Source organism: Phaseolus vulgaris, chromosome 11 (genome assembly GCF_000499845.2).
Source record: "Phaseolus vulgaris cultivar G19833 chromosome 11, P. vulgaris v2.0, whole genome shotgun sequence".
Lineage (NCBI taxonomy): Eukaryota > Viridiplantae > Streptophyta > Magnoliopsida > Fabales > Fabaceae > Phaseolus > Phaseolus vulgaris.
Genome location: NC_023749.2, coordinates 31,825,312 through 31,844,232, shown reverse-complemented (window position 1 = coordinate 31,844,232; position 18,921 = coordinate 31,825,312).

Sequence of the window (18,921 nt, the reverse complement as noted above, 5' to 3'; positions counted from 1 at the left end):
GACTCGATTGTGGACGAAGAATGGAAAACGAACGAACGGGAGTTCGTTGTGATGAATGTAATGGAAGACGAAGCTCTAAGTTACGAGAAGGAAGAAGAAGAGGAAACAACCCCCAGCGTATGCACCAGACAGATAATGGATGATGCGAATCGGTTAAAATGCAGCAAGTATCAACAGAAGAAGTAAAAGAGGTACCTTTCGATGATCAGATGAGCGTTGAAGGGAGTTGGAGATTGAGGGAGCTGAGAAGCGTTGTGGGTTTGCAGAGAAAACTTAGAGCGTTTGAGAATACAGAGAGATGATGAAACAGTGGAAATGAAAGGGTTTAAGGGTTTTTCGAACGTTTTCGGAAGCGCAAACGACAGCAGAGGATAACCGTTGATGAACCCACGTGTCGAGCGATTGGAAAAAGGGGTTTGGTGGAGCGTCAGAAAAGCAGAGGGTATGAACGTTTAGAATTCCGTGCCAGCGCCACGTAGATCGGCAGTGACGTGACTTCTTAGTCTTTTCGCTGGACAAGTCTTCGCTTAAGACTCGGGGGCTTGTGTACCGCCCAGGCAATCGAAAGTGATGACGTGGCAGCAATGTATAATATGGGCGTGTTGAACGGGACACCTGGCAGGCAGAAGGGAAGGAAGTCGGGGGGCTCGTGTAGTCGCCAGTCGTTAAGTTGGCGTGCCCCGATCTCTAGCATACCTAAACCGGCGGGCTCCAGGTTTGTGTCGTAGTCGCCGGATGCGAACCCAGGCGACCAAGTGATCAGAGATCGCCGAAAGGAGGACATCGCCGAAAGATCAGGAAAGCTTGTTCAAGGCTTTCGAAGCGGAGGATGAAGTTGTCAGATGGTCATTCCCTGGTTGGCCAGAGGTTGAGGTCGGGGAACAGCTTACCCAGACATGCACGATGAAGCGAGTGAAGCAGATCATGAGGGCGGCCGGCGAGACCACATGGAAGGTGTATATGAAGACACCCGTACTCGCCACGCAGAAGAGATCGCGCTCCAAGGCAGTTATACGCTGAGTTGCTTCCTGCATAAGTAACTTAGTCGAAAAGCCTGAAGAGTAAGAGGTGACGCTCAAGTCAAGGATGCTCCAGATGGTGACACGTGTACAGCTGGATGCGAGCCACGTGTCCAGATGTGTAACTGTCAGGAGAGAGAAAGTGCACAGGTATATAAGAGATTCTAACGAACTTCTGAGGTACGCGCGTTTTAGAATACTTCTTTTACGCTTGCGAGAACTTGAGTACGCTGGGAGAGAACATTGCACGGTTCCGACAGTTCTTAGTTTTCTCTTAGTATTTTGGTGGTTCAGTCGCTGACTTGGGCGTCGGAGCGTGATCGGCCGCAGCGGCGCCGTTCTATCTTTTGCAGGTTCCTGAGGTGAATCGAGGTGAAGGACAGAAGCTAGCACGGTGCAAAGTCGATCCAGATTCGACGAGGCAAGGCTCTTGCATTCTGGTCAGCAGGCAGGATAAATGGTTAAAGAAATCAGTGGAAACCATAGAGTATATAAAGGGTAGTATCAAACCTAATAAGATATGTGCAATTCATTTGTAACAGTTTTTACACAGAACACACAGATACACAAAGAGCTTTTTTATAGCTTACATTGGTGTTTTCTAGCCCTACACTGACTTGAGCGTCGGAGTGCAAACGGCCTCTAGGGCGCCCTTTGTCTTTGCATTTTCAGGTGTTTGATCAAGAGAAGGCAAGAACGAAGGCAGAGGCAATTGGGTGTGTGATTATCGTAGGCACACGAAGATAATCGAGTCAACCGGCAGGAACATTTGGCACCCACCGTGGGGCACGATCTAAAACGTTGTCCCATTCGCAAGAACAAGAAAGATCAAGAAAGATGAGAAATTAGAGGCAAGGATCCGTTACACCGAATGGAGGCAAAAGCCTCACCCTGCAACAAATTATGGAAATGATGCAGGCTCTCCAAGAACCGGTGGCTGCATCAAGAGCAGATCAAGAACGCATCCAGACTGATTTGGCTGCGTCGCTGGTGGGAAATGAAGAATTGCAAAGAGCCAACGAGGAATCGCGTAGGGTTTGGCGCAATCAGGCAGGGGAACGTGAGGTGGAAGATCAAGAACTTGTGACATCACCCAGGGAATTCCCAATGCCGTTCTCGCAAGCGATCATGGACGCCGTGATACCAGCCACGTTCGTGGGGCCCAAAGTCACCTTCACCGGTGTAAAGGACCCAGAGGCTCATCTCACGGCCTTCCATACGCAGATGATGCTGGTTGGGGGTTCTGACGCGGTGCGATGCAAGTTGTTCATGAGCACGCTGGTGGGAACAAGAGTGGATTGGTTCATCAGCCTCCCTGATGGCCACGTAACGTGGTTCGCGCAACTGTCCAAGTTGTTTAGGGAGCAGTACCTCGCGAATCGAGCTCCCCCACCCATTTCTTACGATCTCTTTGACGTAAGGCAGTATCAGGGAGAGTCCCTGAAGGAGTTCCTAAACCGTTTTAGGGCATAGGTGGTGAGGCTAAACACCAAGGATGCGACAATGATGGTCCATGCGTTCGGAAAGGGAATCGTGTCAGGACCTTTCAGCGAATCACTCATCAGGAATCGCCCCCAAAACTTTCGGCGAGATAAGGCATCGAGCCACGGAAGGAGAAATCAACGAGAAGCGCATGTGCGTTGTTCCCACGTGCCCAAGAGCACCAGGTCGACCTCAACCACTGAGGGTGCATGAGGCAACGACAGAGAAGAGGGCTCCAACGAAGCAACGACCTTACGATCCCAGAAAGCCCTAGACCAGGGGACGCGCAAGGGAGAATGTGCCACCAAGGCACAACTTCATGGTAGAACTGAAGGACCTGATCGTCGTCCTCAATAAGAAGTTAGGGCCCAACAAGAACGTGTGGTGCGAGTTCCACCAAGCGTTTGGCCACCCAATACGCAACTGCTTAGTGTTGGGACACCAGTTAGACGAGCTGGTGAAGAACAGTTTCCTGAACGACTACTTGGGAGCCACAGGGAGCCCAGAACTCGATAACATTAGGGGAGGATCAAGGGCACGAGATACCCGTGCATGGTGAGGTCCACACTATCGCAGGGGGTTTCTCAGGAGGAGGGTGCACCACTTCTCAGCGGAAGAAGTATGCCCGATCAGTGATGACGATAGAGGCGCAAGAGGCAGACGACGCCCTTGAGGTCGACCTTGTCTTCACCAAGGCTGACCTCCGACATGTCGACCCCACAACAATGACCCAATGGTGATTTCACTAGTAACTCCTGGGAGAAAGGTACATCGTGTACTGGGGGATCAGGGGAGCTCGACAGACGTAATGTTCTAGACGACCTTCAATAAGCTGTAGTTGTCCCCCGATCAGCTGAGGCCTTATACTGGCTATTTGTACGGCTTTGCGGGAGATCATGTGGAGGTGCGTGGCCACTTAGACTTGAGGACCACCTTCACAGACGGCGCCGCATCCCGCACAGAGAATACCAGGTACCTTATCGTCAATGCCCCGTCTGCTTATAACGTACTGTTGGGTAGACCTATGCTGAACAGGCTGAGGGCGGTGGTGTCGACGAGGCACATGAAGATGAAACTGCCTGACTTGGGAGTAAGTGATGAGAATCAAATAAAGGAGGCTTTTATTAATGAAGGAAGAGGTCATTCACCTTCACATTTGAAGTTCTTCCTTCTAGTCTTCTCAAAATTAAAAAAAGACATAAAATAAAGAGAGGATCAAGCCTAAAGCCAAAGAAGTCTACAAGCTTTCAAGAATGGACTTCAATTAAATATCTCTCTTTATAGTTTCTTTTAAATTGTAAATAATATAGAAAAGTGTTTAGAAAGGTGCTTAGAGGGAAACATTAGACACCTCTTTTGTAAAAGCATCTTTAGGTTTTTAGTTTGGGAGTAAAAGGGGGGTGTGCGTTTAGTAGAGAGGTGTAGGAGTAATAGGGAGGTGCCAAAGTGAGAGAGGAAGTCACACCTTCCTCATGCTTGGTGCCACTTTCATGTATTTGGGGGGAATTTGAATTTAATTAGCTTTGCATTTCAGCACCTCTAGGCTATAAATTAAGGTGCTGCCTTTGTATTTTTCAGATCTGAATTTTGATTAGAGAAACTATACTCAATTTTTGAGAGAATTGGAGAGCTTTGTGCCTTCCTCACTTAGTCTTATCTTGAGAGTTCTAAGGTTACCTCAAGTGGCAGCTTGCACACTCATCTTGGAGTCACCATCCTCTAAGTGGCGTGATCATCCAACCTTTCCTCCATCTTCATGAGCTTTCTCTTCTCCTTCCTTCTTTCTCTTGTTATATTCATGTCTTAGCTTGCTTCTTAGCTTTTTCTGTTCGGCATTTTCAATTCCTTGCTGTTTTGCTTCGGTCATTTTTAATTCTGCTGTTCATCTTTGGTTATTCTTCCTTTTCTAGCTTGTTTGTTCGGTGCAATTGTGTTCTTAAGCATTTTGTTCGGTGCCTTTGCTTTTTCACTCCTTTTGTTCGGTTCAATTTGACAATACATGGAACTTCCATATGAGTTTGGGTTTTGGTACTAGTCTTGGTGAGTTCTTGATCATAGAACCTTGATCCAATTCTATCTTAAAGTGCCTATCTCATATCCAACTCAAGATGATTCCTAAGAATGTCAAGAATCATTCATATTGTGCTATTGGAATCATATCAGTAAGGAAGATTACCATCAAGTTAGATCAGAAGCAGGCTAAGAAGTGTTACGAGAACAACCTCAAAACAAAGAGAGGAGTGTTCATGGTTACCACCAGGGCACCAATAGAAGAAGGTGATATGATTCCAATAGCAAGATATAGATGATTCTTTGACATTTTATGGAATCAAATTGAGTTGGAATATGATTAGGCACTTTTCTAGAATTGGATCAATGTTCTATCATTCAAGAACTCACCAAAACTTAAGTAACCAAGCCAAAACTCATATGGAAGTCCATTTCTTGTCAATTGAATCGGTTAAAAGGCATAAGAATTCAAATGAATTGATTAAAATGCCTAACAATTGAAATGCACCGAACAAAAGCAAGAAAGAAGGAAGATGAACCGATTATATTCAGCAAAGAAGAAGATGAACCGAACAAACCATGAAATAAAGCTAAAGCACCGAATAGAATTGCAAGAAAGAACCTAAGACATGTTTTATAAGTTCATATGGACATGGAGATGAAAGACATAGACGGAAAAGAGAGAAGACTTATGTGGTTGAAGAACTTGGTTGATGAACATGCCACTTGAAGTGTGAATGCTCCAAGTGTGAATTGCCGCCACTTGAGGAACCAAGGCACTCAAGATGAGACTAGGAAGAGGAGAAGGCAAGTCTCACTCACTCAATCACCAATTTGGGAGAGTTTCATTACTTCAAAAAATCAATTCTGTATTTAGAAGGACCCAAGCCCTCCTTATATAGGAGAAGGATCGGTCATGAAGTTTACAAAGCTTACACAACAAGCTAACCAAAAGTCCCTTGCATGCTACCCATTTCTAGCGCCTATAGTGAGACATGAAGGGTCAACTTCTAGAAAGTTCTAAACTAATGTCTAAAGATGCTTTACAAAAAGAGGTATCTTTAGGTTTCCCTCTTAGCACCTACCTAAACACTATTCTATATTATTTACAAATTTATACAAAAGAAACTATAAAGAGAGACATTAATTGAAGCCTATTCTTGAAAGCTTGTAGACTTCTTTGGCTTTATGTTTGGTCCTCTCTTTATTTTATGTCTTCTTTAAATTTTGAGAAGACTAGAAGGAAGAACTTCAAATGTATGGGTGAATAACCTCTTCCTTCATTAATAAAAGCCTCTCCTATGTGATCTCCATCATACTCCTCGAGTTGGAGAGAATTCGACCACGAATTCTGAATCCCTGCATATAACAAAGTCAGTTTATTATTACAATTAAAAGTGGAAGAAAAATGCAAACATGACTTAGCATTAGTAAACAGTGGGAGTTCAGAAAAGGAGGTTCTATAAACAAACCAAGTTGGAAAAATTTGTTTGGGAATGATGATATATTTTGGAAAAAGACCTCTTAAATGGTGAAACCCATTAGGAGGTATGAAAAAATCATCCCTAACATTTTTTAACCAAGTTGGTGTTGAAATAGGAACCTTGGGTAATGAAAAAGATAAAGAAGAAGAAGACCTTGGAGGTTCCATGTGAGGCATAGCACGAGTCAACATGATGGATTTTGTGGATAAAGTGGTGTGACTCGGTTTAGTACTTACTTCTTTTTCTTTCTCATTTTCTCTTTTAGTTTCATTTTTATGTGGTCCTCATGAACCTCTTTGGGAGAGAGAGGTTTTAAGATAACCTTGCGCCCTTGGAAGGAAAAAGACATTGTATTGGATAGGCCATCATGTAAAACATGTCTACCAAATTGCCAAGGCCTTCCTAAAAGAAGATGAGTTGCTTCCATGGGTACAACATCACATAAAACCTCATCTTTATACTTTCCTATTGCAAAGTTAATGATGACTTGTTTGTTAACCATTATTTCACCTGCGGTACTTAACCATTGCAATTTATAAGGCTTGGTATGAGAGATAGTGGGTAAGGCTAACTTCTCCACAACTCTTGTACTAGCCACATTAGTGCAACTACCCCCATCAATAATCAAGGAACATAACTTGTTGTTGATAAGACAGCAGGTGTGAAAAATATTTTCTCTTTGAGTATCATCCAAAGGTTTTGGAATTGTTCCCAACATTCGCCTTATCATCAATAAGTCACCTTCACAAGGATTTTTACTTTCAATCTCACTTGATGGCTTAGAAGGTGAAGAATGCCTAAATGAATTGGAATCATGCTCACTAACTACTACCCCATTATGCACAAACATATTCCTTTTAGAAGGGCAATTAGAAGCTATGTGACCATATCCCAAACATTTAAAACATTTTTTACTAGACGATTTGATGGGTGATATATGAGTAGAAGTAGAAGGCTTAGACTCTTTAGGTGTGAAAGAATAATCCTTAGAAGGAAGGTTTGAAAAAGACTTTTTATTTTTCCAAGAGTTGTTGTAGTAACCATCATTGGGAGCGTGCCTTGTTGTAGTAACCATCATTGTTTTTCCAAGACTTTTTATTTTTCCAAGAGTTGTTGTAGTAACCATCATTTCTAACTCTTTAAAATAGGCATCCACACTTAGCATGCCTTGTTGAAACCGTTGGAGCTTCAACATGAGGTCTTTCCTAAAGTGTGGCGGCACAAACCTAAAGTGCATACACTCAACCAAATCGTTCCAAGAGACCACATGATGGAGATCAAGATCAAGACAAAATGGAGGCCAATAATCAAGGACAAGAAGAGGTAGAGGCTCAAGTGATAGACGCTAAAGGAGTTTTTAGCCCACTTCAAAGGCTTACAAGAAGCCAATTCAAGGAATTAGGAAATAATGGAACGTTGTTTTCTCTTTTTATAGTTTCTTGTGTAATAAAAAGTGCTTAGAGGGAAACATGAGACACCTATTTTGTAAAAGCATTTTTAGGCTTTAGTTTAGGATTTTATAGAGCTTGGGGGGTGTGAGCTTAGTAGTGAGCGTGAGCTTAAGAGTGAGCTTAGTAGGGGGCGTGTTGTAGGAGTAGGTAGCTTCTAGAATAAGCTTGTATTTGGCCGGCCCTTGCATGGGTCCTTCACAATGCATATTGGAAATTGAATATAGAGAAACTCTACTCAAATTGAGAGAGAATTGTGAGAACTTTGTCTTCTCCTACACCTTGTCTTATCTTGAGTGCATTTGGTTCTCTCAAGTGGCGGCACTAGCTCACTTATCTTGGAGCCTTCACCATCCAAGTGGCGTGATCACCAAACCAAATCCTTCATCTCCATAAGTTCTTCTCTTCTTCATCTTTTCATTTCATCTACATGTCATACGAAATTTCTAAACATGTTTAGCTTCTTTATGTTTGGTAATTCAGCTTATTTCTAGCTTTGTTCGATTCTTCTTCCTTTGCTTTGCTTTCGGTTCGGTGCTTTTCAATTTTAAGCAATTCTATTCGGTTCATTTGCTTTTATACACATTTTAATCGGTTCAATTGGAAATAGATGGATCTTCCATGTGAGTTTGGTGTTTGGTGCAAGTTTTGGTGAGTTCTTGAAACATAGAACATTGATCCAATTCTATTAAAAGTGCCTATTCTTTCTCCAACTCAAGTTGATTCCATAGAATGTCAAAGAATCATCTCTACTTTGCTAGTGGAATCATATCACCACGGGAGGTCTCTTGTTATAACAAATGTCCGTTACATAGCTATGCCACCATTTCATGGCATAATCAACAAATTCTAGAACGGCTAGCGTCACCTTTTGGCCCTCCTCAACCTCAAAGGTGTTAAAAATTTGTTCACATTTAGCCTCCCAATCTAAATACACATTTGGATCACTATCCCCATTAAAGCTAGGGATTTTCATAAAAGGAACTTGGGGCTTTGTCTCTTGTTGATTTCTTTGTTCACGGTGGTGGCCTCCCCCATTGGAAGGATGACGATGCCTCCTTCTTCTAGTATCCTCTCCATTGCCGTGAGCATTTGAAGAGCTCTTGGAAGAATGCCGAGGAGAAATGTGTCTACTATACAAAGAATGGGCAACTCCTTCTTGCTTCAATTCAATTTTGGCCATACGTTCTTCCAATCTTTGCAATGCTTCATCCTTTTGAGCAAGAGCCTTCCTTGCTTCTTTCAATTCATTAAGAACATAAGCTCTATGAGTAGAGCGTGGCTTAGAAGATTCAGCCCTTGAATATGTATCCATGATAAAGAAAACAGCAAACACAAAAACAACCATAGTTAAGAAAACAAGGTTAGCAACAACAAATATATCAAAGTGCCGAAGGGAAGAGTCACTCAATTCACTCCAAGAAAGAAAACTTCCCTTAACCAATCTGCTCTTGAGGCCTTAGTAACCTCAAATGAAATATGTCAAAGCAAAAGCACTCTTATCTCAAAGCCAAGCACCACAAAACCAAGGAACCATCAAAGACAAACAAGAAAAGGTGTAAACAAGAAAAGGCTACACAAAAGGAATACAAGAATGATGACAAACACAAGGAATAAAGAATAAAAGACAAGCAAGAAAATAAGGTACTCAATGAAAAAGAAGGCACACAAAAGAAACCTAGAGAAAAGCACTAGATTAGATGAAGAAAACAAAAACAGAACTACTGGAAAATATTTTTGTGCAAACTGTGCGTGATGTTTACAGATTTATCTGGAATGATATAAAGCGAAATGAATTATGAAATTGTAACCACAGAAAGTTCAAGATATTATCTCAATAATGTCAATGGAATTACTCAAAAACAGTAAGCCAATTAATTGTGATAAATTTTGTAAAATCACTGCCAGATTACTGTATTTTTTTTGGCAGAATTACACACTGAATGCATTTCATTTATCATTTTTTTTGTACTCGGAATTTTGATGTACTTCTTTTTTCTATTCTTTTATAACACTTTGAAGAACTCAAATCCAGAATATCAGAAATTTCCAGTAAGCAAATCAATTGCAATAAATCGAAACAGTCAGCACGTTTTCAAGAGGAAACCTAACAGGAATGAAAAACATAATTAAGAACTAGGAAAGACATAATAGAAATGATGTTTAAGAACTTGTATAGGTCTATTACACAAGTATGAACTCAATACTAAAAAGAAAGTGCACCAAAGGATCAAGAAACAAACACAGAAAACTGTACTTAACACAAAATCAAGAAACAAAAATTACAACAAAAGGACCACAAAGAATTGATAACATTTTTGGAGAAACATGACTTTGACAAAACTTATAAGGATTCAAAAATCAAAATGACACAAACTCAATGTAATAACAACAAGAAAACAGCAAGAAATACCCAAAAATAAACCTAAAACAGAAAGGTAACAACAAGAATGTAAAGTTCTTGAATTAAAAATGCCAAAACAACTCAAACACAAACAAGAACAAACCTAAGACTCATGATACCACATGATATGATTCCAATAGCAAGATATAGATGATTCTTTGACATTTTATGGAATCAACTTGAGTTGGAATATGATTAGGCACTTTTCTAGAATTGGATCAATGTTCTATCATTCAAGAACTCACCAAAACTTAAGTAACCAAGCCAAAACTCATATGGAAGTCCATTTCTTGTCAATTGAATCGGTTAAAAGGCATAAGAATTCAAATGAAGTGATTAAAATGCCTAACAATTGAAATGCACCGAACAAAAGCAAGAAAGAAGGAAGATGAATCGATTATATTCAGCAAAGAAGAAGATGAACCGAACAAACCATGAAATAAAGCTAAAGCACCGAATAGAATTGCAAGAAAGAACCTAAGACATGTTTTATAAGTTCATATGGACATGGAGATGAAAGACATAGACGGAAAAGAGAGAAGACTTATGTGGTTGAAGAACTTGGTTGATGAACACGCCACTTGAAGTGTGAATGCTCCAAGTGTGAATTGCCGCCACTTGAGGAACCAAGGCACTCAAGATGAGACTAGAAAGAGGAGAAGGCAAGTCTCACTCACTCAATCACCAATTTGGGAGAGTTTCATTACTTCAAAAAATCAATTCTGTATTTAGAAGGACCCAAGCCCTCCTTATATAGGAGAAGGACCGGTCATGAAGTTTACAAAGCTTACACAACAAGCTAACCAAAAGTCCCTTGCATGCTACCCATTTCTAGCGCCTATAGTGAGACATGAAGGGTCAACTTCTAGAAAGTTCTACACTAATGTCTAAAGATGCTTTACAAAAAGAGGTATCTTTAGGTTTCCATCTTAGTACCTACCTAAACACTATTCTATATTATTTACAAATTTATACAAAAGAAACTATAAAGAGAGACATTAATTGAAGCCTATTCTTGAAAGCTTGTAGACTTCTTTGGCTTTAGGCTTGGTCCTCTCTTTATTTTATGTATTCTTTAAATTTTGAGAAGACTAGAAGGAAGAACTTCAAATGTGTGGGTGAATAACCTCTCCCTTCATTAATAAAAGCCTCTCCTATGTGATCTCCATCAGAAGGGATCGCCCAACAGAGATCCCCCATGCAGAGATTGCCCGGGAAAGGCAACCCAAGCCAGCAGAAGAAGTCCTGGAGAGGGAGATTGAGGGTAAAACATTCAAGCTTGGCAAGTCGCTAGGCCAAGCAGCACAGGACCAGATCGCCGATGATGGCATTCCTATGAGCTCTTCTTTGATTTTGATGATGATGGTTGCGGAAGCTTAGTGGATAAGAGTGGAAGAAGGCCTTCCTAGGAAGTGTGGGTGCCTTGAAGGTGCATGAGGAGTAGTGAAGGTTGGAGTGGTTCGGCCATCTCCATTTGAGGGTGAAGAGTGAAGACTAAAAGCCTAATTCTAGAGAGAATTTGGCAGGGGAGCAATTTGAATGGCACTTGGGCAGCATTTCATTACTCAAAATAGTCTTGCAAATACATGAGCCAAGCCCTCTTATTTATAGTGTTTAGAGGACTGGAAATTCAAAAGAAAGTGGAGGGAAATTCAAATGAGAAGCATTTGAATTTGGAGCCAATTCCTATTCACAAGGAAAGTGTGACTTGGTTTCTTTTTTTTGGCACCTCCTAAATCTACACCTACACCTTCTTTATATGTCACATGGAAGGTGTGTCTTAGCTTTATACATTTGCACCTCTTATATTTATATCTACACCTCCCTTTATGTTCTACTAAAAATACTCAAAAGTAATTACAAAAGAAAGACATCCAATGATGCTTAGTTGGCCCATATCTTCTATTTGTTGGGCTTGAGTTGAAGCTTGAACTTGTATTTGGGCTTGGGCTTGGGCTTTTTCTATCATGGGCTTGGGCCTCTTCCATCAGCCAAGGTCATAGCACGACATCTGGATGCCTTCGCATTGTCTGCCTCGGATATCCCAGGCATAGACCCAGACTTCCTGTGCCACCGCCTCACCATGGACCCCAAGGTCAGGCCTGTCCGCCATAGAAGAAGGAAGTTCAATGAAGAGAGGCGACATGTCATCAAATAAGAGACGAAGAAGCTGCTGAGCGCCGACCACATAAGGGAGATCTAGTATCCCGAGTGGTTGGCCAATGTGGTCTTAGTAATGAAGGCCAACGGGAAGTGGAGAATGTGCGTTGACTTCACCGACCTTAACAAAGCATGCCTGAAGGACTCCTATCATCTACCAAGCATCGACGCCTTGGTAGACAGTGCCTCGGGCTGCAAGATGCTCAGCTTCCTGGATGCTTTTTCTGGGTACAACCAGATCAAGATGCACCCCAGGGACGAGTGCAAGACAGCGTTCATGACAAAGTTGTCTTGCTACTGTTACACAGTGATGCCCTTTGGGCTCAAGAATGCAGGCGCCACCTACCAGATGCTAATGGACAGAGTGCTAGTGCCCATAATAGGGCGAAATGTGCAGGCCTATGTGAAGGACATGGTGGTGACCTCACAGGTGAAAGATCAACATGTGGCTGATCTAGAAGAGCTATTTACTACAATAGCAAAGTACAGACTCAAGTTGAACCCCGAGAAGTGCGTGTTTGGGGTGGAAGCGGGTAAGTTCTTGGGTTTCCTTCTCACCGAGCGTCGGATAGAAGTGAATCTCGAGAACTGCGCTTCAATCCTTATGATGAGAAGCCCGATCTCAGTGAAGGAGGACAAGGGTCACCCTTACTTCCAGTGTCGGAGGAGAAACACCAGATTCGTATGGACCAGGGAGCCCGAAGAGGCGTTCCTCAAGCTGAAGGAGTATGTGGCCAGTCCTCCAGTGTTGTGCAAGCCATGCTAGGTATTCCACTTTTCCTGTATTTCTCTGTGACGGAGCGGGCGATCAGTTCGGTCCTAGTGCAGAAGCCTATATACTTCATGAGCAAAGTATTGCAGGGGCCTGAGGTGAGGTACCAGGCCCTAGAGAAGGCGGCTCTGGCAGTGGTATTCTCAGCTAGGAGACTTCGTCATTATTTCCAAAGCTTTATAGTGGTGGTGACGACGGACCTTCCTATCCGGAAGGTCCTGCAGAAACCGGATGTGGCGGGAAGGATGGTACGATGGGCAGTGGAACTCTCAGAGTTCGATGTTCAGTACGAGCCCCGAGGTCCTATCCAAGTCTACGAAGATTTTGTGGTAGAGCTCTCCTCGGCAGATGCACACCAAGAGGAAGCCGACTTCCGGTGGGTGCTCTCTGTAGATGGGTCCTCTAACCAACAAGGCAGCGGGGCAGGTGTCATCTTGGAGGGACCGAACGGGCTGTTGATCAAGCAGGAAACAATCAGGCGGAGTGCGAGGCCCTCATTGCAGGCATGCTATTGGCAAAAGAGATGGGAGGACGGAGTCTGCTGGCGAAGAGCGACTCCCTATTAGTCACGGGTCAGGTGACTGGAGAATATTAGGCAAAGGACCCTCAGATGGCAGCATACCTAGGGTATGTCTAGATTTTGAAAGGGTCGTTCGTGGTGTTCGAGCTCGTGCATGTCCCTAGAGAGCAGAATGCCCAAGCTGACTTGCTAGCTAAGCTCGCCAGTTCAGGCAAGGGGGGCAGGCAAAGGACGGACATACAGGAAACCCTGAAGACACCTCGAACTTTCACCACAGATAACTGGGTGGGCCTGCACCAGGTCAGCACGACAAGAAGAGGGGCGAGGAGTCATCGGTCGTTGACCCAGGAGACACTGCAGACTCCCAAGGTAGGCATATATCCAATCCTCCCGGAGGAGGAATCAATGCACGTGTGCTTGGTCGAAGAAGGAGAAACCTAGATGACGCCCTACAAGCGCTACCTGGCTGATGGGATACTCCTTCTGGAACCCACAGAATCCAGGAAAATCAAGAAAAATTCTGCCAAGTACACTCTCATTGACAGAGAGCTTTCATACCTGGGTTCACCCATCCAATCTTGGTATGTGTAAAGGGAGATCAATACATACGAATAATGGCAGAGCTCCACGAAGGGATATGTGGGAGTCACATCGGTGGACGATCTCTAGCATCCAAGGCCATTTGTGCGGGATACTATTGGCCAACAGTAAGGGAAGACTGCATGAGGTACGCACAGCAGTGCAAGCAGTGTCAACAACACCCTGACTGGCACAAGGCGTCGCCAGAAGAGCTCAGGTCGATTTACAGCCCTTGGCCTTTCCATACATGGGGAATCGGCATCCTGGGGCCCTTTCCTCTGGCGATAAGACAGATGAAGTACTGGTCGCCATAGAGTACTTCACGAAGTGGATCGAGGCTGAGCCTATGGCCTAGATCACGACCCACAAGATCACGCACTTCGTATGGAAGAGTATCGTGTACCGCTTCGGGGTACCGAAGCGCTTGGTGTCTGACAATGGCACACAATTTACAAGCCAGCAGTTGGGTAAGCTATGCTCAGAGGTTGGAACAAAGCAAGTGTTTGCATCAGTCGAGCACCCACAGACGAATGGGCAGGTCGAGTCTGCCAACAGAGTCCTGCTCAGAGGTCTGAAGAGAAGGATTGAGAAGGCCAAAGGAACCTGGGCAGAGGAGGTTCCTAGAATAGTGTGAGCTTACCACACCACTCCCCAGTCCACCACTAGAGAGACACCCTTCAGCTTGGTGTATGGGTCAGACGCGATGATTCCAGTGGAGATCTAGGAGAGCTCGCCACGCTTCTTGAACTTTGTGGCTGAAGAGTCCAACGAAGAAAGAAAGGTAGACCTGGACCTACTGGATGAAGTCAGGGAGGAGGCAAGACTCAAATCTGAAGTGTTGAAGAGAAGGGTGCAGTACAAGTACAACTCAAAGCTGAAAGCCTCGCCAGTTCCAGGTCACCGACCTGGTGATGCAGAAGGCCCACCCCTATTAGCTAGAGAACAAGTTGTCCCCCAAGTGGATTGGTCCTTTCAGAGTGATAGAGGTCCTTGGGAATGGAGCTTACAGGCTTGACACGCTGGAAGGAGGCGCGATTCCTCATACATGGAATGCGGCCAAACTCAAGTTTTACTTCAGTTGAACAGTAACATTGTACATAGTTCTTAGGGGACATTCTTTTTCCCTTATAAGGGTTTTTTAATGAGGTCACCCAATAAATATCGAATGAAATATTTTCTCAAATTTTTGTACAATGCAGTTACGAACTGTTCCCTTGTGTTAGAGGTCTCGAGAGCGGGAAAGGTAGGTTTGTAGAGAACACCTCCCCCCCTCGAGTGAGAACGCCAAGGTTGAACGAAATAGTTCACCAGTTAAATCCTCCTCGCCTTTAAGCGAAGATGAGGTCAGTTACGAACTGTTCCCTTGCGTTAGAGGTCTCGAGAGCGGGAGAGGTAGGTTTGTAGAGAACACCTCCCCCCTCGAGTGAGAACGCCAAGGCTGAACGAAATAGTTCACCAGTTAAATCCTCCTCGCCTTTGAGCGAAGATGAGGTCAGTTGAAAACCGTTCGCTTGGGTTAGAAGTCTCGAGTGTGGGAAGGGTAGGTTCGTAGAGAACACCTCCCCCTCGAGTGAGAACACCAAGAATGAACAAGTATGGTTCACCAGAGAAATCCTCCCTCGCCTTTGAGCGAGGACGAGGTCAGATACGAGCCATTCCCTTGCGTTAGAGGATCTCGAGTGCCAGAGAGATAGGTTCGCAGAGAACACCTTCCATTCGAGTGAGAAGATTAAGGTTAAGAGAAATTGTTCATCAGAGAAATCCTCTTTAATGAGGTTAGTCACAAGCTTTTCCTTGGGTTAGAAGTCTCGGGAGAGGGAAGGGCAGGTTCGCAGAAGAACACCACCCCCTCGAGTGAGAACGCCAAGGTTGAGTAGCGTTGTTTAAAGTTAATTCCTTCCCTGATTCTGAGCAAGGGTGAGGTCAGTTCATTTTAGTGTGCAAAGCCCCGTTACCTAACAAAGAGTGCGTGGTAGATGAGACGGGCAAGCGTGCTACCTAGAGTTCAAAGAGTTCGTTAGAGGCATTAGTATGAAGTGCAACAGCTAATAGTCAAGACAAAGAACGCAAGTGAAACGGAGTAGAAGAGCAGCGTTCAGATAGATCAAGAATCGAGAAGGTTAAAGTAGTTAAAAGCTCGAGGCAGTTACCATGTCAAACAATTAAAAGTTCAAAGCAATTAAGAGCTTAGGCAGTGGAAATGAAAAACAACAATTATAATGAAGAGGGTGAAATCATGGTTAATGAACAAGTCCTCATAACTTCTGCTATAGGAAAGTATAAGAATGAGGTTTTATGTAATGTTGTGCCAATGGAAGAAACACATATTCTATTCGAGGTCGAATTCTTACCAAATTGGGAGGCATGATACAAATCAAGTAGACAAACAGATGACCAAGGATACTAAAGACACTTCACACCTTGATCAGTGATCTCAGCGTACAAGACAAGACCCTACCAAATATCATAAGGATCTCAACATAAAAAGAAACTAGCATAGACCACAACATCAAATGTTCTTTCTTCTAGTCTTTTTACAAGACAAAAATGTTTGTAAATAAATTGGGCTCACTTTGGGGATCGATTTGGAACAATAAACTAGAGTAGGGTGTGCTTAGTAACATGAGTAGGGTGTGTTTAGTAACATGAGTAGGGTGTGTTTAGTAACATGAGTAAGGTGTGCTTAGTAACATGAGTAGGGTGTGTTTAGTAACATGAGTAGGGTGTGCTTAAGGTGTGCCTAGTAATTTGAGTAGGGTGTGCTTAGTAATTTGAGTAGGGTGTGCTTAGTAATTTGGGCTTGTGTCAAGCCCACCTTTCATGACAAGTGCTTCTAGGTTTAGGGTTTCTTTGACCTACCTTCTAGAAGGTTTGTCACAAATGACCTCCTACCCCTCTATCTTGTTCTCCAAGGCACCCTCTCCTATAAATAGAGTGTCTTGCCTCATGTATTTGTTACATTAAATTTTGAAAGTAAAGAAACTTTGTCAGAGTGTTTACTGAGCTGAGTCTGCTATTATCCTTGGGTCTTATCTTGAGTGCTCTTCACTTCAAGTGGTGGCTCTACACCACTCATCTTGGAGTATGCCATCCTCCAAATGGTGTGGCAACCTCTAATCTTTATATGCTTTGTTCATCTCTTCAGCTTTTTCCTTCCTTTTCTTTTCGTTACTTCTCTACATTCTTCATGTCATTGTGTTTTCTTTTTCTTATGTGCTTTTCATTTTCGCTCATCATCATCTAAATCACCATATAATTGTGTTTTCTCTTTGCCCTATAGAAGTTAACCTTCACACTTACTTAACCACTCAATTAAGTTCGTGTACAGTGGGAATCTTCTTTGGGTTTCTCACCATATTCTGCTTAAAACAAAAACTCATAAACAAAGTACAACCCATAAAATGTGCAATCTTAAAATCCACTCACATCAAACACTTTATATCCATTGACCTGAAAATTCATGAGCCAAACACCTCATTTATAGGTTAAGGATCTAACCAATTACAAGGAAAATTGGAGGGGAATTTAAATTCAAACTTCACGTTTATTCCTAGCTACAAGGCAAGTGTGATGGAGACATGTTAATCATATTTAACCTAGACGTGTAATTCCACTAAGTGACTATGTGATAAGTGATATATTTCAATAATATTTTTGTACTGGACAGAGTGCTAAGTGCTCAGTGATCAGAGCTTGGTGTAAGGTGTGGGTAGATCAGCTCGGCTGTTGGGGCTATAAAGTGGGTCATGTGTTTGACCCAACTATGTTAGTACGCTCATTGGGGCATAATTAACATAATCTTTTTATACACTAATATAAGGTTATTAGTAAATAGTATTTATGAACCTAAGGGAACATAGAGTACACGGGATAGTTAAGTCACGTAAATATTTTTTAACCTAAGTGTCTGTGTTTTAGGGCACGCGGTGGTTAAGTTGCATGCATAGTGAAAGATAACGTTGCACCATGAGTAAGGGTGCCCATGTAAAGAAAATATTTCCCTATTGGCCTAAGATGGTGCCCTGTTGGCAAGTGGTTGTTCGGTTATTATTTTATGCTCTCATTAGAGATAAGATTCCTTTCTGTTGTAGCACCTCGAGGGAAGGTGCCCATAAACATAATGTTTTCCTATTACGTATGTCTTCAGTTGAGATTAGATTCTCATGAGAGAAAGTTGTTACAAGAGATAAGCTATAAAAGGGGCTTGAGACCAGGTAAAGGTACGTTGTTTTTGAGACTGAAACTGAATACTTATTTGATTTTAGTAAGCTCTCACTGACTTGATCGTAAGAGTGTGATCAACAGGTACAACCCCCTCTGTTTCAACGGAGCCACGTTCCAGTGCAACAAGACGTAGAACAGATTCCAGAGGAGATTGACCGGAGGTAGAACATGTCACAAGAGTCAACCGATAAGAAAGTCAACTGGCAAGGACAATTTCATATTAAAATACAGGCACTTATGGATATTTATTGATAAAATAACTATTTAACCTCTAATTTATGAATTTAAATATTTTCACATATTTTATGATTATAATATAAATAAGGATGATTTATTCCCAATTTTGTGTTATTTTCATGAATTTAGGGAGAGATGAAGCATATATTTATATTATGAATAAAGATGTCACTGAGCCCAAACCCAATTAGGTTAAATATAAGGCGTGAGGCAAAACCCTAGACATTCATTGAGAGAATATAAGGTGTTAGAAAATACTAGATGAGGCAATCATCAAGGAGAAACATCCTGGGACTTCTTTTCTTGCTTTCCATGCTTATATTGACCAACATGAGTGGTTAATTCTATCCTTTGGCATTGGGAGTAATTTGTTCAAACTCTTATGTATTGAGGTGATATTCAATATAATATTATTTTCTTGATTGATGATTGGTATTGTCATTTTATTTGTAATGCTTGTTTACCATGATCAAGATCCTTAGATTTGACTGAAAAGTATCTCTAAGTTTCTGACCCAAATGACAATGCTTAACATATTTGAATGTTAGAAATACATTTTAAATGTTAATTTCTATCAACATC